The 25,345-nt window shown below is 36.1% G+C and overlaps 1 long non-coding RNA gene across 2 annotated transcripts; it reads right to left on the reverse strand.

Moving 5' to 3' along the window:
- Positions 1 to 248: 248 nt before the first annotated feature.
- On the reverse strand, positions 249 to 25,264 carry LOC122905568. 2 transcript variants are annotated; one of them, XR_006384359.1, is made up of 6 exons: positions 25,245 to 25,264; positions 24,914 to 24,989; positions 24,618 to 24,775; positions 14,864 to 14,936; positions 1,141 to 1,228; positions 249 to 378 (listed from the first exon to the last, which is right to left on the reverse strand). It is a non-coding gene; the product is annotated as an uncharacterized LOC122905568 (long non-coding RNA). The 2 variants fall into 2 exon arrangements; XR_006384360.1 differs by lacking the exon at positions 249 to 378 and adding an exon at positions 931 to 980.
- Positions 25,265 to 25,345: the final 81 nt, after the last annotated feature.

Raw genomic sequence — 25,345 nt, forward strand, 5'->3', positions numbered from 1 at the left:
AAATAGTACATAAAAGAAACTTTAGCAATAAAAATTAATAGTGTATCCATTTACTGCCTTATGGTCTGCTGCGTATTGAATTAGTCCAGTTGCTGAGGATAAAATCATAAAGCTTACTAAAGAAAAATAACATAAAAACATATTTGTTTATGATCTTTCAGTACCAAGAGAGGAATCAAATTTGTGATTTGAAAACCATTTTTCAAAAACTATAACAGAATACAGAATAAAAAGCAATTTACCTTTACTCAGTAGGGTATGTTAAGACTGCAGGAATAAAGTGAAGAAACTCTCCACTATGTGCAGTTTTTCAAGGTGAAATAAAATCCTTGTCAAATCCCAGCAGTGAAAGGAAATGAGGAACGATGATTAATAACACTGTTGGCAGAACAAAATAAACCTTGAAATCTAAACAATCTTCTAGCACACAGAAAGCACATGAATCTGTTATCTCTTTGCATTTTAATTATTGGTTATTTCTTAAGTACTGTTGAACTCCGTTTAAATGTGTGCAAATATTTTTCAGCATTAAAGTAGAATTATGGAAATATTAGTGAGCCATATAAATACCTGATAGCTCCTATTGCTTTTAAGTACATATAAATCCTTTAGCTTCTCAGGTAGTCACTTAGTAATTCCTCTATCAACATTGCTTATACACTGTGTCTGACAAAGTTACTATGTGTCTGTGTAAAGTCTGACACTCTTTACTATGAGTAAAGTGTTTAGCTACATAAACTAATTTCACTGCTGTTTGAAATGACCTATTCTGGACCATTACTTGGATTACCAAGTTTATCCTTAAACAACCAAACACAATCACAAATATCCTCCCGTTGAATTTTTCACCTGATTAACAACTCTTAAAAATTATTTTTCTTTTTTACCTTGGATTCATAGCGTTTTTATTCATAAATTGTGTCCTCTCTGAAATAGGATACTTCCACTTGGAATTGCTCAAATGTGAACACTGATTTTTCCTAATAAGAACATTAAAAGTACTATTAAAGGAGAACTCTCATCGTATCAAATTTATGTACTAGCTATTATTAACAAATGTATCCCCAAATGATCAAAATAATTGAGATTATTTTGTTTTTCATACACCATTACTGAAAGGCAAATGTATTGGTAGGGTACCCTCATCCATGTAATAATTCAGAAACCCAGGCTCAGAGCAGTTTTGTAATCTTCAAGGTCACCACTGATTGTCTCCATGCCCGCTAGCCTGAAGGGGAATAAAACAAGAAATGCGCATAAGAGGTCCTTAGGAACCGGGAACGGAAATATCATGCAATACTTCCTCTCACATTACACAGGCTCAAATTCAGTCACAAAGCCACAAATGCCTCCAAGGGAGGCTGAGAAATAAAATCTTACTATGTACCCAGAAAGCAAACACTATTTTTGATGAACAACTAGGTGCTTCCTCTCATAGTTATATAACTTAAACCTTTGATGTTTCTTTAATTTGATGAAAAATGTTTATATTTCAATAAAACAATTAGATTGTTTTATTGTTTGTTTAGACCTAAACAATTAAACAATTGTTTAGACCTAAACAATTAGGTCTTTCATAAATTAGTTATAAATTCAGGACACTTTATCTGATGTAACATTTTATAATGCATTATATCCATTTACTTAAGAAAACTTGGGCTCAAAGGTGTCCAATGACTTAATCTAATGTCACAAGTGTATCTAATCTTTAACTATAAATCTAACTTTTCTACCAGAAGTTTTCAGTATCCTCAACAAAATATCAAGAATACAACAGAGTTGTGTCCAGTTTGAATCAAGTATTTCATGTTAACTTAAGTCAAAACTTATTGTAGAGGTAAAAAAAAATATATTACAGAAATTGAGAAAATGTCTGAAAAAGAAATGAATATTTCAGATACATAATAGGTGTTCAATTATATGTTTTAAACATTATTCTGATATTTTAACAAAGATAAATCCAGGCTCAGATGGTTTCAATGGTCAGGTCTTCTAAACATTTAAGGAAGAAATAGTACCAATCATATACAATATCTTCCCAAGAATATAAAAATTGATTACTTTCCATCTCATTTTGTGAAACCACCACTACATCAATACTAAAAAAAGCAAAGACATTAAAAGAAAACTACAGACCAATATCCCTCATGAACATAGACACAAAAAATTTCAACAAAATACAACAAATTAAATACAGAAATACAGAAAAATTATGTTAGAACCAAGTGGTTGTATCCTGGAAATGCAAGGCTGGTTCAACATTCAAAAACCAATCAATATAATTCATCATATAAACAAGCTAAAAGAGAAAAACCATAAGATCTTTTCAAACAATGCAGAGAAAGCATTTTATAAAATTCTACATTCACTGATAGTAAAAAACCTAATAAATAGCAATTTTCTAAAAACACGTACAGCAAATAACATAATTAATGGTAAAAGACTGAATGTTTTCCCCCAACCCAGGGAAAAGGAAGAGTGTCCACTTGCTCCTATTCAACATCATATCAATAAGGAAGGAAAAGAAATAGACATAGATTAGAATGGAAGAACAAAAAAACTATCACTGTTTATAAACATTATTATCTACTTAGAAAGTCCTTATAGAATCTAAAAAAGGTATAAGTAGAGAACTCCTAGAATTATCAGAGTTACCAAATCACCAATTAGAGGGTTAATATATAAAATTCAATTATTTTTCAATATGCTAGCAATTAACAATTAGAAATTAAAGTTTAAAAAGCAATATTATTTATAATAGCCTTAAATAATGAAATATGTACTTATAAATTTCATAAAATATGTGCAGGATATGCATGCTGAAAGCATGAAACACTGATAAAAGATATCAAAGTGAACCTAAATTAATTAAGAGAAAGAACAAGGCTGGAGGTATCACAATTCCAAATTTCAAGATATACTACAAAGCTGTAGTAGTAACTAAAAAAAGTATGGTACTGGCACAAAAATGGACTCATAAATCACTGGAACACAGAAGAGACCACTCTTATATGGTCAATTAACCCACAACAAAGGAGGCAAGAATATACAATAAGGAAATACAGTCTCTTCAATAAATGGTGCTGGCAAAACTGGACAGCTACATGCAAAAGAATGAAAGTAGACCACTTTCCAACACCACACACAAGAATAAACTCAAAATAGATTAAAGACCTAAATGTGAAACCTGAAATAATAAAAATCCTAGAAGAGAACACAGGCAGTTATTTCTCTGACATCAGCCATAGCAACATTTTTCTAGATATGTCTCCTAAGTCAAGGGAAACAAAAGCACAAATTAACTATTGGAACTACACCAAAATAAAAAGCTTTTGCACAATAAAGGAAACCATCAACAAAAGTATAAGCTAAGTAAATAGAAGAATACACTCGCAAATGATATATCTGGTAAGAGTTTATTATCTAAAATATATAAAGAACTTTATACAACTCAACATCAAAAAAACAAACAACCTGATTAAAAAATGGGCAGAGGATCCAAACATTTTTCCACGGAAGACATGCAGATGGCTAGAGACACACATAAAGATGCTAAACATGACAAATAATCAGGGAAATGTAAATCAAAATCACAATGAGATATTACCCCACACATTCCGAATGCCTAAAATAAAAAAGACAAGAAATAAAAACTGTTGGCAAGGATGTGGGAAAAAATGTTCATGCACTCTTGGTGGGAGTGTAAATTGGTACAGCCACTGTGGAAAAAATATGGAGGTTCCTCAGAAAATTAAAAACAGAAATACCATATGATCCAATAATTCCACTACTGAGTATTTACCCAAAGAAAATGAAAACACTAATTCAAAAAGATATATGCACCCCTATGTTTATCGCAGCATTATTTATAATAGTCAAGATGTGGAAGCAACTTAAGTGTCCATCAGTGGACAAATGCAGAAGGGAAATGTGATGTGTACACACACTCAAAATGGATTATTATACAGCTATAAGATAGGATGAGAGCATGCAGTTTTCGACAATATGGATTAACCTAGAGGGTATTATGGTAAGTGAAATAAGTCAGACCAAGAAAGACAAATATATGATTTCACTCATCTGTGGGATCTAAAAAACAAGACGAATAAGCAAACAAGCAAAACGCAGAATCAGACCTACAAGTATAGAAAATAAACTGATGGCTCCCAGAAGGAAGGGGTTGAGGGTAAAATGGGTAAAGGAGAGTGGGAGATACAAACTTCCAGTTATGGAATGAATAAGTCCTGGGAATAAAAACACAGCATAGTTATAGTCAGTGATACTATAATAGTGCTGTAAGATGACAGTGCTACACTCATGGTGAGCGCATTATAATGCACAGAGAAGTTGAATCATTATGTAATTCATCAGTTGCGTATAAAACCCAGTGCTCATCACATCATGTGCCCTCCTTAATGTCCATTCCCCCCACCCCTCCTCCCCTCCAGCAACCCTCAGTATTTTTTCCTACAGTTAAGGGTCTCTCGTGGTTTTTCTCCCTCTTTGGTGACTTCCCATTCAGTTCTCTCTTTCTCCCCCTATGATCCTCTGCATTGTTTCTTATATTCCACATATGAGTGAAACCACATGATAATTATTTCCCTCAGCATAATTTACCCTCTAGTTCCATCCATGTTGATGTATATGGTAAGTATACCTGAAATTAATGTAATATTGGATGTCAACTGTACACAAAATTTTTTTAAAAATATAAATGTGTTCATGGGTTAAAACTTTATATTATAAACACATTAAAATATTCCAAATAGATAATAAATTCAATGCAATCCCAGTAAAAAGTCCCAACATGATTTTTTTGTCAACAAGCTAAATCTAAATTTTTTAAAGATATTTATTTATTTACCATGAGCAATGGAAGGGACAAAGAGAGGGTGGAGGGAGAGGGAGAGAGAGAACCTCAAGCAGACTCTGTGCTGAGCATGGAGCCTGACGTGGGGCTCGACCTCACGACCCTGAGATCATAACCTGAGCTGAAACCAAGAGTCAGATGCTTAACCAACTGAGCCATCCAGGTGGCCCTAATTCTAAAATTTATAATGTAAATATAAAATAATTAGAATTGCCAAAACAATTTTGAAGAAAAACAATAAATATCTCAATATCTAATTCCAAGGTTTAATATAAAGCTACCCTAACTAAACAGTGTAGTATTAGAAAAGTAGTAACATACAGATCAATGGAATAGAATAAAGTCCAGAAGTAGATCAACACATAAATGGCTAACTTATATTTTACAAAGATGTAAGGGCAATTCTATAAAGTAATGACAGACTTTCAACATATGGCTCTGAAACTATTGGACACTTATCTATCTAATTGGACACTTATATCATATACCCTTCATAAAAATTAATTCAAAATGGATCATAGACCTACATGTAAAATGTAAAACTATAAAATTTCTAGAAAATCTGCATCATTTTATGTTAGATAAAAAGATTTTAGATCCAACACCAAAAGCATGACCCATAAAGAAAAAAATAATAAATTAAATTTGTTAAAATCTAAAACATTTGCTCTGCCAAAGATACACTTTTTTCTTAAATTGTTTTTTTTTTTTTTAATTCATGACAGAGAGAGAAAGGCAGAGGCAGAGGGAGAAGCAGGCTCCCTGCTCAAAAGCCTGATACCAGACTCATGTGGGACTTGATGAGGGATTCATCGTAGGACTCGGTTCCACAAGCCTGGGATCATGACCCTGGGATCATGACCTGCACAGAAGGCAGATGCTTAATGGACTGAGCCACCCAGGCGGCCCCAAAATAACCTTAAGAGAGTGAAGAGACAAGCCATATACTAGGAGGAAACATCTGCAAGTCACATATTCACAATGGATTTATATCCAGAATATAGGAAGAACTCTAAAAACTCAATAATAAGAAATCAAATAACCCAATTTTTAAAAGACTTCTCTTTTTTTTTAATTATTTATTTGACAGAGAGAGAGATGCAGCGAGAAAGGGAACACAGGCAGAGGGAGTGGGAGAAGGCAGGCCTCCCACCAAACAGGGAGCCCAATGTGGGGCTCGATCCCATGACCCTGGGATCATGACCCAAGCCAAAGGCAGATGCTTAATGACTTAGCCACCCAGGCATCCCAAGGCTTTTCTTTATTTTTTATGTAATCTATACACCCAATATAGGGCTCGAACCCATACACGCAAGATCAAAAGTCGCATGCTTTACCAACTGAGCCAACTGGGCTTAAACAACCCAATTTTAAACAAATGAGTGAAATATTTGAGCAGAAATATCTTCACCAAAGAAAATATAGGGATGCCAAATAAGTAGATGAAAAGATGCTCAGAATCATTAGTTATTAGGGCAATGCAAATTACAACCTCGAGATACCACTACATATACATACCAATACAAACCTATTAAAATAGCTGAAGTCAGAAAAGCTGATAATATTAATCACTGGGAAGGAGTGGGCAACTGCAATTCCCATATACTCCTAGTGAGAATATAAAATGGTACAGTAACTTTAGAAAATAGTTTGGCATTTTCTTATAAAGGTAACATACACTCACCACATGCTCTCATAATATAATCAATCCTAATTATTCACATCTGTATTTGTGAGTTTGCCACTTGCTGAAATTTATGTATAACCTCAAACCAATACTTTCTTTTATAATTTTCTTCTCATTTTTAAAAGATTTTATTTATGTATTTGACAGAGAGAGATAGAGACAGAGCAGAAGCAAGGGGAGAGGAAGAGGGAGAAGCAGGCTCCCAGCTGAACAGGGAGCCTGATGCAGGGCTCCATCCCAGGACCCTAAGAGATGAGCTGAAGGCGACCTGTAACTGACTGAGCCATCCAGGGCCACCACCCCCCCAATCAATACTTGTGGGACATATGCAGCCCCTTAATGGCATGTGAAGAACAATGAAAAACTAGTCTAGGCCAACATTCGTGTGCCTGGCTGAGAATGAACAAGGCAGTGCTATGGATTCTTGTTTTTATTCTCATATTGTAAGTAAATATCTTTTTTCTTGGTTTATTTAGTTGTACATTTTTTTGGTTTTTTTGGTGGGTTAGTTTTTGTTTTTGTTTTTGCATTTTTGTGCTATTTGTTGGTAATTCTGTTGTTTAAAATGGTATCAAACGGGGTGCCTGGGTGGCTCAGTTGGTTAAGCAGCTGCCTTTGGCTCAGGTCATGATTCTAGGGACCTGGCATCGAGCCCCACATCAGGCTCCCTGCTTTGCAGAGAGCCTGCCTCTCTCTCTCCCTCTGCCTGCTGTTCTGCTTAATTGTGCTCTCTCTCTCTGTCAAATAAATAAATAAAATATTTTTTAAAATAAAAAATAAATAAATAAAATAAAAATAAAATGGTATCCAAGTGTGTAATGCTTAAATGCATTTAGTATTTTCAAACACAAGAAAGCTATGATGTGCCTTATGGAGAAAATACATATGTTAGATCAGTTTCATTCAGCCATGAGTTACAATGCTGTTGGTTGTGAGTTCAAGGTTAATGAATCAACAATATATATTCAATAAGGTGTTTTTAAACAGAAAACACACATATAATAAGGTTATGTATTGATCAGTTGACAAAACTGTCATTGTGGCCAGAGGCTCACGGGAACATAACTCTGCATTTCCCCTAGGAGCAATGTCTTATTACTTGCTAATTCGGTGTTCAAGATGACTTTATAGAACATTACTACCACAGAAATTAGAATTGATTGTGACACTTCTAGGTATTTTCCCAAGATAAATGAACACTCAGGCTCCATATTTAAGTTTTATAACAGCTTTTTTTCATAATTGTCCCAAACTGGAAACTACCTATTACTTTTCTGTTATTGTCATAACAAACTACCACAAAAGTAGCTAATTAAGCAACACAAACTTATTATCTCACAATTTCTTTTTTTGGGGGTGTTTAAATGAATTTAATTAACTAAATATGCACACATATTTGAAAAGTTGGAGCATACACATACATGAGATCTTATTTGTCTGGTCTCTGTGCAATGCTCAGAACACTTAGGGATTCTAGGATTGCTTAAAGTAAAACAGTGGGATTCTTGGGATCCATGACCCAAAAGCTGGGATTCCAGAATTGGAATAGATTCTTCAGTAAAGTATTGGTAGTGCCTTTTTGCCTTAATTGACATAAGGCTCCTAATTGAAAACTAAATCTTTCATTAGTAAGAGAGAGAAATTTGACAAGGCCTTTCTTTCAGCTTTTACCTTCCATATGATGAACATAATGAAGTAAAAAACTTTGGTTTCATGTATGTTGAGATAATTGATGAATTATAGTTATGTCCTCTCTCTCCCTCCCTCTTGCTCTCTGCAGTTTGTCGTAATAAAGGAACACCAAAATCTCAGGAAGGGAAGTCAACCTGTGGCCCTCAAAGACAGTGAGGCAGCAGATGTTAGCCAGTTCTCTCCAGAGCCAGGTGAGTGGCTATCTTTATCCAGAACCCGAATGTTTTCCCGAGTTATCTCACAATTTCCATAGGTCAGATGTCCATCAGATTCCACTTAGTTTCTGTTTAGCATCTCAGAATCTCACTAAAATCAAGGTGTTGATAAAGTTAAGTTCTTTTCTGAGGATTCTAGGGTAAGATCTGTTTCCTTGTTCATTTAAGTTGTTGGAAGAATTCAATGCATTGCAATTGTAGGAGTAAGGTTCCTGTTTTTGGTTGGTTATTAGCTGAGAGCTATTATTACTTTTTAAGGTTAGCTCACATCTCCCTTCCTCTATCTGCAAAGCCAACAACAGCAAGTCAAATTCTTCTCACGTCATATCTATTTGACTGACTTCTGCCTTCCTCATTTACACTTAAGAACTTGTGATTACATTGGACTCACAAGGAAAGTCTTCCTGTTTTAAAGTCAGCTAATTAGCAATCTTAACTCCACCTGCAACCTATAACACTAATTCCATCTACAAATATTCCCTTTTGCCATGTAATGTATTCATGAGCTTAATACCAGGGGGCAAAGCTCAGGGGAACCCAAATCTTGTCTACCACACTAACCAAATGTCCTCCAACTAGTGAATAAACAAACTATGGTACATCCATGCAGTGGAACACTGCTCAAGAGTAGAAAAGAAAAAGCTATTGATAAACTCAACAATATGGATGAATCTCAAATATATTATGCTAAGTGAAAGAAGACAGAGTCAAGAAGGTCACACCCTCTCTGTGCCTATTTATATAGAAAGCTAAAAACAGATCAGTGATTGCCTGGGTTAAGGGTAAGCAGAGGGTTTGACTACAAAAGGGCAGAATGAGGGAGTTTTTGGAGGGAAATATTATGTATCTTGACTCTGATTTGGTCAAAACTCAAAGAATTATAAACTGAAAGAATAATTTTTTCTGCATGCAAAGTTAAAAATAAATTTTAATGATTATTCTGTTTGGGGCACCTGGGTGGCTCAGTTGGTTAGGTGTCTGACTATTGATCTCAGCTCAGGTCTTTATCTCAGGGTTGTGAGCTCAAGACTCATGCTGAGCTCCATGTTGGACATGGAGCCTCCTTAAAATTATTCTGTTTGGTTACTAATACTCTTCCTTCATTTTCAAAGTCCTTACCATTTGACTTGGTAGATACAACACCAATATAAAGATGTAATATAAGAGAGTAAGTTTCATCAGTATAAAGAAGTTTTTTTTCTTCTTCTTTTTTCCTGGCTTAGACATATAATACTGGAAGAAGAAAGGCCACTATTCCTCGGTTTCTTTTTCTATTCATAGGACCCACATTCTTTACCAAATGCCTCAGACCAGTTCCATCAAACTGTTCTCATCCTAATGTCAAAGCTCATGCAAAGAACCTGCATAATTCTAATCAACTTTGGTTTCCACAAGATTTCCTTCATTTTAAGCCGTATAGAACTTAACCTGTGCTTGACCAGGAATAACCCTTGGTAGCCAGGCTCCAAATACTCTCTAAAAATCAAGAAGAATATGTGATGGAAGTAGCCCATTTTGACAGTGGGTGAAGTTCACAGTCACCAAGAACCTTTCTGAAAATTACTCTGAATTAGCTTCTGAAAATTAGCTTCTTCTAAAAGGAAATAGGTCATTGAGATAATTTTTGATATTATTTCTGAGAATTCCCATGCTAGTGTCTCTCCAGTCTGTAACTGGTAGTGTGGCTACAGAAGAACAGGAGATGTCATATTTTGGGAAGGGATTAAATGAAATTCCTATGATATGACCCAAGAGTTGACTCCTCCAATTCTCACCAGCCATGGAGGGCACAATTATCAGAACAGCACAAACCTCCAGGTTGTGCTGTTTGCTGGTGACAGGATTTCTAGTCTTCAGCCATCATTCTGTCATGCTGGACTTAATGAGGGGAACAGAGTGAGAAAGAAAATAAAAACTCAGCTACAAATCTCCATGACTCAAATGACTTTGTTATTTTTGAAGGGTGTTGTCCTCGCAAAGAAGGAAAATTGAAATGGGAGTTCTGGGGTTACAGTATTCCCATATATATGGTTGCCAACAGAAATTGAGCTGAAGCCTCCTCAACCTTGACTAGAATTTCCATCCATTCAAGCTTTATTAACTCATTCTCATACTTCCAATATTTTCTGTAAAATTTTCTGCACGACAGAGATAGTGGGTCTGTAATTGTCTGTTTCTTCAAAATTTCCAAAAGGTAAAAGGGAATTTTATAATACAGACTGGTCCTCAGCTTCCATACCCCTTCTCATTCCCATATCAAAAACCAAAACCTCTGCTGAGAAAGAGTCATTAACTAGGGACGCCTGGGTGGCTCAGTTGGTTGGACGACTGCCTTCGGCTCAGGGCGTGATCCTGCAGTCCCGGGATCGAGTCCCACATCAGGCTCCCAGCTCCATGCGGAGTCTGCTTCTCCCTCTGACCTTCTCCTCGCTCATGCTCTCTCTCACTGTCTCTCTCTCTCAAATAAATAAATAAAATCTTTAAAAAAAAAAAAAGAGTCATTAACTAGCTCTAGCTTCAGTCTCTGGGAGTCAGCATCATGATCCTTGTTCTAAAATAACCTTAATTCAGCATCTCAGTTCTGATAACTGAATTGCTTTCTTGTTCTGAAGCATCATTTTATTTTGTATGCCTCCATTTCTTAAGTCTGTCTTTCTACTTGGTTGCTATTCCTGAATTCCCCTTCTGGCAGTACACTAATCCATGTACTAATCACCTATTAAGGTAATAGTATTTTCCCTAAGAGACAGGATGGCACTTAAATAGCCTTTTATCCAGTAACAGATTTTTTTATTTATTTTTTTTTTTTTTGGTGCTTGTTGCAAGGACTTCTGGATATATTGCTCTTTCTTGCTAGGTTTCCATTTTGAAATCTCACCCTCCCACATAATGGAATATCTCTCTTCTTCATTTTGCCCCCCTTTCCATTTCCTTTTTCAACTGTTATCTTGCAGATATCATTAGCATTAGATGTTATTAAAGAGGAGATTAGGGCAATTTGGTCTTTGCATTGGCTGGGGACCAATGGGATACAGTGATCCCAGTAAGAGCACTACCAGAATGAGGACGGGGCTCTAGGCGGTGAGTCTGGATGAGACTGACCAAACTGAACTCAGTTGAGATGGCACTGAGTATGAGGTCTTGAGTAAGTCTCCCCCCAACCTTTGAAGAAATTAATATAATTCCATATCCCTATCCCTTTCTCTCCAAGTCTTCCCAATCTTTCTAAGAACTTAGTCCCTACTTACACAATTCCATTTGTTCCACTCTCAAGAAAAAAAAAATAATAAAAGAAGCTTTATAGAATTGCATTTTTTTCTTATAAATCCACTTTTACTAGGTAAGGAGCTCAGAAAGGGGATGTGCTCAATTTAAACTATGGGATGGGCACAGACTTTGCCTCCTATGTAGGATTAAACCTTCACCTCACACCTGCAAATGTATCACACTTGCCCTGGGACATAAGTAGGATCCAAAATAACTCACAGAAAACTAAGATGAAAATTTCATCACTCATGCCCAATCCATGTAACTATTTGTATATGTACATTTATGTGTGTATAAAGTACTAAACCTTGAAAACCTCACTTAGTTCCTCGATATTTACCAAAATGTAAGGAGACTTATGATATAGTAGCTTTTAAATATGGAATATTTAACTCAAAATTCATTTATTTATATCAATCTCAGCAACAAGAACATGGGAAGAAACCTCCCTTTTTCCTGTCTTGTATCTTCCTCCATCCAATCAGATGATCCCCTGGCCATTGCATCATTCTACCCTTTCTTCCATATAGCCCCAAATGGCAATCAATGCCATCAGCTGAAGGTTTATACCATTATCTGCATATTTTTTGAGAATCAAAGACTTGCTCTTTCTCTACTGACCACCTGCCCCTCTGGTTTTATTATTTCAGCAGTTTCACTGTCCACTTAATAACACTAATTCTTGAGGGGCGCCTGGGTGGCTCAGTCATTAAGCATCTGCCTTCAGCTCAGGTCATGATCTCAGGGTCCTGGGATAGAGCCCTGCATCGGGCTCTCTGCTCAGCAGGGAGCCTGCTTCCTCCTCTCTCTGCCTGCCTCTCTGCCTGCTTGTGATCTCTCTCTGTCCAATAAATTAAAAAAAAAAAAAAAAGAAGTCTGCTCAGCCTGCTCCCTCCACTCTCCCTGCCTCTCTGCCTACTTGTGATCTCTGTCTGTCAAATAAATAAACAAAATCTTAAAAAAAAAAAAAGAACACTAATTCTTGAATCTTCTTTCATTTCTCTCTTTCTTTTGCTTATCTCACATACACTCACTTAGTCAACTTTAAAAACATGTTCCTCAGTCCACTCTTTATTTTTATTCCCCTTGCTACCACCTTAATCTAGTTCCTTTGTTGTCTATTCTTTGGCCATTAAATAACCTCCAAAGCAGTCTCCCTGGCTTCAGGGCTGTTGTTTTTGGTTGTTGTTGTTGTTGTTGTTGTTGTTTTTAATTAAAGATTCATTTATGTATTTGAGGGAGAGAAAAAGAGCTCGAACACACGCTAGCAGGAGGGGGGCAGAGGGAGAGGATACCCAAGCAAAGCCCCCGCCAAGCATGGAGCCCAAGGTGGTCTTGATTGCAAGACCCAGGAGATCACCATCTGTGAGATCATGAGAAGTCCAAACCAAGAGTCGGATGCCCAGCTGACTGTGCCATACAGGCTCCCCCTGGCTTTAGTTTTATTTCTTTCTCCATCAATCATCCCAGTTTACCACAGGCAGATTGGCCTGCTTTCCTAATAAACAGAAGAGATTGAGAAAGAGAAACTTTCCAGTGACTCACAACAGAAAATACTCGACATATATTAGAATAAGTATTACTTAGAATATCTATCAGGGCACTTTGATTATGAGAGGCACTCAATAATTAGAATAAATTTTCCAATTGATGTTAATTTTTAATAGATCTTAAAAGAGAGGGTTCGAGTGTACAGAAATCTAAATATTTTCCACATAAAGAAGGTAATCAGAATCAGCTCTTAAAACATGCCTGAATAATATTCCAGCAATGTTCATAGATCTTTAAAATGATCCTTTTAGAGCAACTTTAGTTCTAACTTTATCATTGTCAATGAATTCATACTTTGCTTAGTTTCATCTAAGGTTTTCCACAAAGTGAAATCTCTCATAGATTCAAATGTTTCCCCCTAACTCCTGATTCTTTCTGTAACATTTCAGGCATGCATGTCACCACCATAGCCTGTGTTAAGTACAAATACACATATACGTATGCATACATACTTGTATTTAACAAAGGAATTCAAAAAACATAAAAGTGAATTTTCATGTTTATTGCAATATTTCATTCCTTAAATAGTCTTTAAAATGTAAAAGTTGAGCAGTTTACTTATTTTGCAAATAAATTAGAACTGAAATCCCTCATTAGAATTCTAAATTCCTAAAAGTCAAAACATAAAAATAACACTATTTAGTCTATTAGGCAGTTTAATAATTGCTAAAGCTAATTACTTGGATAATATAAATCTCAAAAAGTGAGTATCAAGCATAAAAAGAGAGGAAACAACAAAACTACGCAGCAAAGATAGAAAGTGATTTTTTAAAGACCTCTTTTCTTCAGCTTTCATGTTACAGGCCAGTCTTGTATGATCGTTCTTTAATTTTATCTCTCTAACCAGCAATGACCATTTTTTGCAGCGAAGAACGAGTTCCATACAAGGGGAGAAGCAGTGTGAGTGGTTTTCTAAGGAAAAGTTCTTCGAACAAAGTTCATTTAAGACCATTTACTACCACAGAGGTTGAAAACCGTTTCCATTACCCACATGAACCAGCACCGCTGCTGTAAATCCAAAGCACCACTGCCAGGAGTGATGTGGGTCATTAAGCCCCAAGCAGATGCCAAGACTTGGAAGACCCAGGGCGTTGCACAGTGTTCCAGTGTACCCCAGCCCATAACTTCTGGGCGATCAAAGGTCAAATGAAGAGAGCACAAGTCTACAATTACGGGAGATTATTTGGCACACAGTCTCAATTGTTCTGTCTTCCCTGGTGGTCAACAGCATTATCCTGAAATGCAATGCATTTCATACAGAACACACCATAGGAACCATGATTCCTTTACATTTAATGCAATTCCTATCAAAGTACCATCCATCTTTTTCAAAGAAATGGAACAAATAATTTTAAGATTCCTTTAAACAAAACAGGAAAGTGGATTGTCTCTAAAATGAATACATTGCTATTGCATGCCGATTTACTCCTTTGGAATGTTTACAGATGCGCTATCTTTAGTGAAAAGAGACCTAATAATTTCACTAGTCTCAACCCTCACATCATCACAATCTGGTCTCTGTATAAACAATATGAACACAGAGAACCTCCAGTCAGAAAGACGCACATCACCTTGTCTTACCTCCTCACGGACAGAGCCAGAAGGGATGGGATATGAAAGGGAGTGCCACAGACTTCTCTTTGCAAGCTGCATCCTAGATGTGAGCCAGAGGAATAAATATTTATTATGCTGACTTTAAAAAGGAAATATTTAAAATTTAAGAAGTGATGCAAAACAGAATACAAACATACTAAAATCCATCACATAATTTAGTGGTTTTCTAGTATCCTCAGTCTTTTCCTTTTCTCTTTTCAAACAGTTTAATTACTACTTTATTAAAAAACAATTTTCAATTCATGCTATTCGTAGTACTAACAACGCTTCCCTCTGTTTTTAACACTCGAATTCTCCCTTCTTTTATGCCCTCTTCCCTCATTGTTCTCTCTTAGAACTCCATATTCTAGCCATACCAAAGTAGGGATAATTTCTCAATGGGGCCCACTCTATCATTCTTGGCCTTTGCAAATGATGCTCTCCCACTTAAAAGGTTTTCCATGTTCACTTTCACTTCTTAACTAATTTATAATCAAATCACTTCCTTTTTCAGACCAGTTATGACCATCCAGTTAGATTCAACTTCTCTATACTTCTGTTGTATCCTATCCTTACTTCTATTTCATCATTTTCCATACTGTCTTATATTTGTCATTATTATTTGACTCAAGATTATTTTCTCCTTGAAGATAAGAACTGTCTTTTATCTCTCTATCCCTGCCCTGAGCATAGTCCCCAGCATGCAACACTTACTAGATGCCTACTGAATAAATGAGTACAAATAAATAAAATGTATCCAAAGCAATGATTTCACTTTTGATCCAGAAATCTAGTCTCTAGGAATTTACCTAAAGTAGTCAATTATGGAACTATAAAAAGATGTCAGTACAAATAGGGGACCTAATTCGATGGTATTGTCCTAAGTCTTTAGCTTGGCAGTAGATATATGTGTGTCCACTACATTTTCCTTTATGTATTTTTATATATCTGAAATACATCCTAATTTTAAAAATTAAAATAAAAATATAAGTATATATACAAAAGCCACACATGAAAATATTATATGCAATAGTGAAAAATTAGGAAAAACTAGAGTACATTTTAATAGAATATGGATAAAATCACGATATATGAATATAAATTCAGTCTACATATATGTTAGAAAGGATAGTTTGGATATGTTTCATGGAAAAAATGACCACAATATATTATTCAGTGGGAAAAACAAGTAGATTACAAGATACAAATTATATTATGACCCCATTTATTTTAAATTGTGTGTTAATACAAAAGATACCTTAGAGAATTTTTTTTTTTCTGTAAGATTCACTTGGGATTCATTCTGGATGGTAGGATTTCAGGATATATACATTTTCTATCTAAGTACAGCCTGGGTGGCTCAGTTGGTTAAGCATCCAACTCTTTTTTTTTTTTTTTAATTTATTTATTTTTTTTAAGTGCCCAACTCTTGATCTCAGCTCAGGTCCTGATCTCAGGGTCATGAGTTCAAGCCCCATGTGAGTTCAAGCTACAAAATTTAAAAAAAAATTTAAAATACCTAATGACCTAGAGTTAAATAATAAGACAAGGAACACAGAACAAAATTTTATTTTTAAAAGATATATAAAATTTTTCATTCTTGGGGCGCCTGGGTGGCTCAGTGGGTTAAGCCGCTGCCTTCGGCTCAGGTCATGATCTCAGGGTCCTGGGATCGAGTCCCGCATCGGGCTCTCTGCTCAGCGGGGAGCCTGCTTCCTCCTCTCTCTCTGCCTTGCCTCTCTGCCTACTTGTGATCTCTCTCTGTCAAATAAATAAATAAAATCTTAAAAAAAAAATAAAAAAATCTTTCATTCTTCTTCATGCTATCATCAGAAAGCAAAGTTTAAAAAAAAAAGGAAAGCAAAGTTTTTCTATGTTCATATATTTTCTACCCATATTATGGAAAGAGAAAGACACAAGAAGAAAAAGGAGAAAATGAGGAGTTGATGAGACAGAATAAGGCTGACATATAAAGATAGAACAAGAATTCTCAAATTTATTCAATCTCATTTCTCTTTAAAAATCTCATAAAAATATGGATCGTCTCCAGAAAAAAATGCCTATTTAGCAGCATATACATCTAAGTTCAGTGGATCTGAGAACAAAAATTATTACCTAGAAAGACAAGAAAAGCAGAGAACCACACAGAGTTAGGCACCAAATAAAGAGAAGCAAAATCCAGATGCAGATTTTCTGTATGACAAACCTTTCTTAATGCTAGAAATTGTTAAGTCGGAGAGTCTTTATAACTCACAGGAGTAGGCAATAGAATTTCTCATCACTTGTCTTAAAAAATATTTTTTAAAGATGAACTCCAGATTAGAAATGCTGATGTGAACACCTGCATGGAAGTTTTAATAATTATAAAAGATACGAACATAGTAGGTTCACAGTAGACGACATTCTTTAAGTGAAATTTTGTCAAGCCAAGCTCTGATGTTGAAAGTCTGGTTTCCCATAATTTAGTACTGAAAACATTAGAAGGAGGAGCTGCAAGGGGTGGGGAGTTGAGGGAGAGAGGTTGAGGTGTGAAGAAAAGATGGATAAAATGAGAAGACAGTTCAAGTAACTGAACTGTCTTCACTTTAATCAGAATTCAATTTTTTAAAAAAATCAAAAGGAAACATAGATAATCTTGCAGAATGTCATCTGTGGGCTAACTTCAATAATCTACATCTAAAGAACAGTTGTCAAATTTTATTTATACTATAACCTAAAGAACTAAAAGTTTGTGTGTTAACTTTGTTATAGGCTTAATTTGCTATTCTGTCTATAACTAAACTATTCTTCCTACTATGACCCACATTGTTTATGTAAGTAAATACCCAATCTAACCTAAAATTTAGTCTGATGCCAAAAAAGAGTCCTTCAGGATATATTCATTCTTTTAGATAAAAACGGTCAATGTTGGGATGCCTGGGTGGCTCAGTCATTTAAGCAACCACCTGTGGTTCAGGTCATGATCTCAGTGTTCTGGGATCGATCCCCTCATGGAGCTCCCTGCTCTGTGGGAGGCCTGCCCTCCATCTCCACCTGCTTGTGCTCTCTCTGTCAAAATAAATAAATAAAACTTTGAAAAAAAAAAAAGTCAGTCTTGCAAATAACTTTTCTCTAGCTGTTTCTCTATCTATGACAAGACAGTTGTATTGTTTACATGTTCTGGACTAAAAGGCAGAGCAGAACAATCCACAATTTTGGAATGTAGATTCCTTACCAGCCTACTGTTGGGCTCCTCTAGTCTTCAATACAAAAGTTGGTCCCTGGTAAACTTTTGGTCCATTCTTCCTTGCTTGGACCCTGTTTCTGTTCAGAGTTCAGGTCCAGAAGGTCTCATCTTATATCCTGCTGGTCCTAAAGATAGTTCTAAGGTCTTTGATCCTACTCCTTCCTGGAAAGACAATAAATACATCCCACGGCCATGACTGAAGAGTCATGTTGCTAGACTAGTGCTTTTGGGTCTCTCCGAAGCATGTTTTCAGTGATGTGACATGGGCCAAATCTAGCTTTGCCCCAGAGTTGCAAACAAGGGCATGGATAAGACTTGTCCCTCTGTACTTGGTGATATCCTTATTTATATGGCATACTACCACTCTAGGCTGAAGAATAGAAATAGAGGTCCCTGTATTTGACCATTGCACATGCTACTTTGTCTCCTTCTCCTTGCTACAAGCATTCAAGACTGGGAAAGGGAGTTTCCCTTTTCTCCTTCTTCTTCTACCTACCAAAATTTCCACTATCTAAAACTCAGTGATCTTGGGTGGTGCTTGAGTGGTTCAGTCGTTAAGCGTCTGCCTTCAGCTCAGGTCATGATCCCAGGGTCCTGGGATCAAGCCCCATGTCAGGCTTCCTGCTCAACAGGAAGCCTGCTTCTCTCTCTCCCACTCCCCCTGCTGTGGTCCCTCTCTCACTATCTCTCTCTGTCAAACAAATAAACAAAAGCTTTAAAAAAAATAAAAATAAAACTCACTGATTTAGCTTTCCAAACACTATTTCTTTCATGCCTGAATGGATATAAACTTTAACCAATTCACCAAACAACAGCCTGGCTTGCAAGGCAAAGTATAGATGCAAGCACCCTCTTTTTGAATTTCAGAACCTGAAATCTTTTTCTGGATGTCATGGGTGCTTAGGTGAACGAGAATGAAGGAAGACTTAGAAGGTCAAAAAAGGAATCATATAAAAATCATATAAAAATTTAATCTATTAACATTGTTCTATATCCTAAGTCAACTCTCCCTGGTCCATCTGCATAATTAAGTAAAGCACCATTTAATAGCAAAAGTTAATTTATAGAAAGCACTGACCAAATGTAACAGAAGCGATACCAGCACCTGTCCTCTTCTCTACTTTTCTGCCCCCAGCCCCAAGGTATGCTGGGATGGATGTAGTACAAAGCTAAATCAAAGATCATTGTTTCTGCTGAAACATAGTCCAGCACTCAACTGAGTGTGGTTGTGTTGAGTCTCAGGGCATCACCTTGACTGGAGGCAGAGGAACAATTAACACTACTTGAATTAACTTCAGTCAACGTACAAAATTATATAGTCCCTCTCCCCGTGTCTTCCCATCAGAGCAGAACGTGTTTTTATAGTTCTCTCTCTCCCAGGACTCTTAAAGCGGAATTATTTCCTTCTGAAACTCGGGAAGAAGAAACACATATTGTCTATTAGCTCAACTACTTTATCTTACTTAGAAAGACAAGTTTAATAAATCAGAACATTCTTCTCTCTGAATCCTGTCTACCAATACTATGTTATCTTTAATTCATGAGTATATGTACTATCTGAACTTTGAACAGTAGGATGGCCTTGACTATTTTTTTTAATCTCTAGGGGGAAATTCCCATACACAAATTAAAATCCTGTTTCACCTTTTTCATCCCAACTCTCAAACTGATATATTCACACACAGAATCTTTAAGAAATCAAAAGAAGGTAAAAGAGATTAATGACGGGGAGCAGAGAAAAAGAAGGCAAAGTTCAAGACTCCTTTTCTCACCCCCCTAGGAAAACTGGATGTTCTGTGAAGGATGACATTTGAAAACATAGTAAAAATGAAAAAGCAATTTGCAGGTGTTGGGAATTGGGGCAAAGAGATGCTCCTATACATACCTAAGAGCGAATGGAAAGAAGAAGTATTTTTTCTGGGTCAGGATATGCCAGAAAACACTTTCAGGGGATATATCTTGGTCTGTTTGAGCTGTTGTAACAAAAAACTATGGACAGGTGGCTTATAAACAAAAGAAATTTATTCCTGACAGCGCTGGAGTCTGGGAAATCCAAGATGAAGGCACTGATAGATCTGGTGTCTAGTGAGGGTCCACTTCCTCAAAAATGGCTGCCTTTTCATGGTACCTTCACATGGGGGAGGAGGTGAAAAATCTCTCTGGAATCTGTTATATAAGGGAACTAATGCATTCATAAGGACTACACCCTCATGACCTTATCACCTGCCCCACCACCTCCTAATACCATCACATTGGGGATTAGGTTTCAAATAACCCATTTTAGGGCAACAGAAACATTCAGTCTGTGGAAGGATATTGGTGAAAAGAGATTCCAATTTGCTAGGATATGGTTTGCAAATTGATCATTATACCCAGAGATTTTGCTCCATAGTAATAGGTTTGTCATAGAGTAAGGTAAGTTGCCTGGCTTCTATTGAAGTATTCTTTCCAAATATTTGAAATTTTCATAATCTTTCTTACTAAAACCCTGTGAGAATTATTCCATTTAATCCTTGCAAAGTATTATTTCATAAAATTTCTGAAAACACAAAGCATTTTAATGGCAAATTTTATTTTATGTACAAGTATTCCCTCAAGTATCTCTTAGCTCGTTGAAGGCATGTTAAGAGGTTTGCTTTGTCATTAGCCAACACCAAGAGTTAACATCTGGCATACTGAGCAGAGAAGGGATAGAGAGGGAGGGAGGGAAAAAGGAAGAAAAGAACTAAATATAAAGACAGAGAGTGGGAAGGACAAAGGAAAGGGGGAACAAAAGAATAGGGTGGGAGAAAGAATAAGTTTTAGACAGACATAGCAATGTCTTCTTCTTGACTTACAAGAAATAGTAAATCTTACAACAATTGCTGACAGTGAACTCCTCAAGGAGTAACCAATGGTACAGTGTGAAAAATAAGTATCTTCTAAACCAACAGAATTCTGAGTACTTGAGAACGGTCATATCTGGGTCTGAAGGAAATCCCTCAGATAACAGATGTGTCCATAGCAGACAAAATCTCTCTTCACCAAGTAGTCTCAAATGTTTTCCATGCCTCATGTGGTTGGGGATACACGCTAAGAATTGTCCAAATATTTCACATGTGTCACAGATGCTGTAGCTCTGGAAGCCTATTAATTCACAGTTAATACTAAAAGGACTGATGCTACAAAACAAAGACATCTGTACCCTGGGAGCTGTGAGTGTGTGCATGAACACATGTGCATAATAAACATGTGCTCACATAAGAGCATGCAAGCAAAAGGATAGCTGTTGTTTTTATCACCTTTATCTAAAATATTTAGTAATTTTGAACAGCTTTCTTCTGATTACAAAAGTAAAACAGTGACTAAAATATTTTGAAAAATACAGAAAATCACTAAAAAAAGAAATAAAATCACCCATAACCCCATATGCAAGAAATAAGTGCTATTAATATAGTCTTTATTTTTATATGCATTTTATAAATATTCAGTTGTTTGTTGATCTTAATACTTTTGAGTTATTTCGAGTTATTTGGATAACAAATCACATTTATCTACAAACAATGATAAGTTTGCATCATCCTTTCAAATATTTTAACTTCAAATTTATATTTCTTTATAGCATTTGGTAATGGATTTCAGAACAGGGTAAGTGTACTAGTAAGCTTTGAATTAACTATCAATTCAAATGGCATTCTTTATGTCTATGTTTTCTCTGTTGCATGTAACTTTTATTTATGAGAGCTTTGTTAATTTCATTAGACTTTTCAAGGAAGTAATTTTTGGTATTAATCTATCATTTTTGTGGTGCTTTTCAAATTACTAAATTCTTCCTTTGCCTTATCATTTATGTGTACGTTCTCCTTAATTTTTTTGTGTGTGGACTTAAAAAAATATTTTGAATAGGGCACTTAATTATTTCACTTTTGTTCTTCCTATTTCAATAGTAAGGGTTTTTAAGGTATGAGTTTTTTTTATCATATGTATGGAGGCATCTCCTAAATTTGGGGTGTTCAAAATGACATAATTTTTTAATTTCTAAAAATAAATTTAATTTCTGACCAGGAGCTACTGGCCTGATGGGTACAAACAACTTTTCAAGTTCCTTACTGTGTTAGACATTACAGTGTTGGCTCTCAATGAATCATGTTTCCGGTTTTCAAGCCTTGTATAGTTCTCTCCCATATTGATTCTGGGCTTGGACATGAGACCTTGGCCATTTATCAACATGCACAATGTGAACAGAGGGTTGACAAGCATTTGTACACTAGGATTTATCTTCTTGGAACATATGGAAATATGGAAATCCATTCTCTGAAGGATAAGATACCACATGGAGAGCCAGGGTAGCCTGGCCAATCTCCCAGCTTAAAGCAGCTGACACTACGTGGAGTAATGAACCACCCAGTCAACCAAAGAAATCATAAAAAATAATAAATAATAAATGCTATTATTTTATGACACTAAGTGCTGGGAATGTTTGCTCTGCAACAATAGAAGACTGATAATTTTTCTATTTAAACTTGACCTGACTCAATGAATTTTCTACTTACCTAAGTTTCAGAGATTATTGAGAAGGAAGATATTTAAGTCTCCATGTATCAAATATGCCATGCCACCAAGAAGGCAGTAATGTCTACACCTAAGTGTGGATTGGAAAGGCTTTTTTTTTCCTCTCTTTTATTTTCAGTTGCAAGTGAATCCTTGCTTCATTTTGGTATCATTTATTTGTGATCCAATAGAAATATCGGACATGATTTATTAAATATCAATATTCTCAAAGTTCTTGTAGATAATTTTTAAATCCTATCTTCTTTTGAAAACACAAGATGTCATGCATAATATTTAACCAATGGTGATTAATTTCTTGTGAGTTATCGATCTTTTTAAATAAATGAGAAAGTTGTGTGGCTCTCTTCAGAAAAATACAACTTTACAAAGAAATTATTACATACAATTTCAGCAGTGTCATGGATCATCTGAGGCAAAATCATAGACTCATTAAGGAAAACATGTAGTGATTTTCAAATACATTTGAGCCAACTAATTTGTCCTCAGATAAAAGCTTACTGGGAAGAAAAAACAAATAAAAGAATAAAAAACAGAGCTACCATAGTTGAAGCAAAGGTGGTGCCTGACAACCCACCTGTTTCCTTCAGTCTTCCATTTACCTACGCCCACACACTATCCCTCCACAGAGTCTAGTTTGTAAGTCACTGTTTTAAAATGACATGATAAAATCAAATACCTAGATGGGTGCCTGGGTAGCTCAGTCGGTTAAATGTCTGCTTTCAACTCAGGTCATGATTCCAGGGTCCTGGGATCGAGTTCTGCATCGGACTCTCCACTCAGTGGGGAGTCTGCTTCTCCCTTTGCTACCCACCCCCCCTTGTGTGCTTTTGTGTGCGCTCTCTTATACATAAACAAACAAACAAAAAAAAAACAAATAAATCTATCTTTGGAAAAAAAATTAAATACTTAGAAGAGAAATCAATAAACATAATTGGGCTGGATCCAGAGAAGTTCTGACACAAACCAAGAGCAAGTATAGAATAAGGAGAGACTGGATTCATTGGAGTAAATGTAAAAGAAACTATGGTGTGAATCACTGTGGACAGAGGCTCAACACGAGACAGCAAATTATCTGCTGCTTTGAAATCAGTTGGATGGCCACTCCAATTAATTTTATGTGTCAGCTTGACTGAACCTTGGAGTGCCCAGATATTTGTTCTTACATTTTTCTGGATGTTTCTGTGAGGATGGTTTTAGAGAAGATTAACATTTAGATTGGTAGACTAATAAAGCAGTTTAACTCATCCAATCAGTTATTTAGATAGAACCTTAAAAAGACTGGCCCTCCCAGCATAAGAGAGAATTCTGCCTGATGACCTTCAAATTGGGACCTCAGTTATCCTGGTTTTATGGCAGCTTCCAGACTTTGGACATGAATTGGGACCGGGCTTTACAGATGTTGGATTTGCCAGTCAATTTCTTATAATAAATCTCTTTGTATATACTACATACTATATAATAATGCATCTATAAAACAAAGAGCATTGGCAAACCCTGATATAACCATATATCTCACTGTGCCCAGGACAGAGCAGGTTTATGCCTAGGATCCCACTGTAAATATTAATAGCTCCCCTTTTCCCTCACAGATGCATCCAGTGTTTTTGTTTTTGTTTCTATCATTTTTGTTTTCACAAGGCAGAGAGAAGTCATGTTTGTCTGAAATGTGTTACAAAAGGACCAGTGGTGGTCCCAGCTAAGTGGGTCATCTGTTTGTTGAGGGCTGCACTGAGCAAGGCAAATGAACTGGGGACTAGGAACAAAAGCCCCAGTGGGTGCAAAAGCAACAGGGATGGCAGTGTGGACTCACGATAGGGTAGACTGGCTGAGGACAGTGGTTGTTCACCAGCCCAGGCTACTCTTTCCAGAGCCACTGGAAGCTGCTGGTGGCTAGTCACGGTGTGTCCTGATTTAATGCCCCTCCCAGCTTTGCCCTGTCCCTTGGACCTGTTGGGGATAAATTACCTGTTCATCCACAGAAAGTCCTGGTTCTCATCAGGTTCGTTCAAGAGGCACAGCAGTACCAAAATGTCCTTATTCCTCCCACGGTCAGTCTGTTACCTCTTAAGCAACCTGGCAGCACTGGCAATGCAGGAGTAGAGCCACAAGTATGATAGAACATGCTACTTAATAACCAGAAAAAGAAAAAGTAAATTAGGTCGAGACAACTGTTCTTGTTAAATTAACAAAATTCTCAAAATTATTAAATTATTTCTTTTTCAGAGTTAGGTTTAGCATCATGGTTTAATGGAAATGCTCACCTTAGATAGAAGGAAAAGCAAACTTTGTTTCACATTCACCTTTTCCTCCACACAAGTGAATCGAAAGTTCTAAAACCTGAAAACATATTACCATTTAAATTCCATCCTATAGGATTATATCTTCACACTTTGGTTCTTTTTCCAATTAATGGTCCATTTGTGGAATGCATATGTAGTTATTTCAGTTCTATATGGCTCATTAGAGAGCCTTCTCAGTGATGGGTTTCATTCCCCTTGGTCTGATATGAATGTATTCATTAAGGACATACCATAAAATAACTAATAAAGTAAATTTTGAACATTTAAAAAGAAGTAATATAGCACAACTTACCTTCCTTAAAAAAATAATTTAATCTGTTGTGGCTGTTTTAAAGATTTGAATTCAGGAGAAAATTCTTTACAAGTGGTTTTTATTGTGACTTGAAACCCGAC

Source organism: Neovison vison, chromosome 4, assembly GCF_020171115.1.
Source record: "Neovison vison isolate M4711 chromosome 4, ASM_NN_V1, whole genome shotgun sequence".
Classification (NCBI taxonomy): Eukaryota; Metazoa; Chordata; class Mammalia; order Carnivora; family Mustelidae; genus Neogale; species Neogale vison.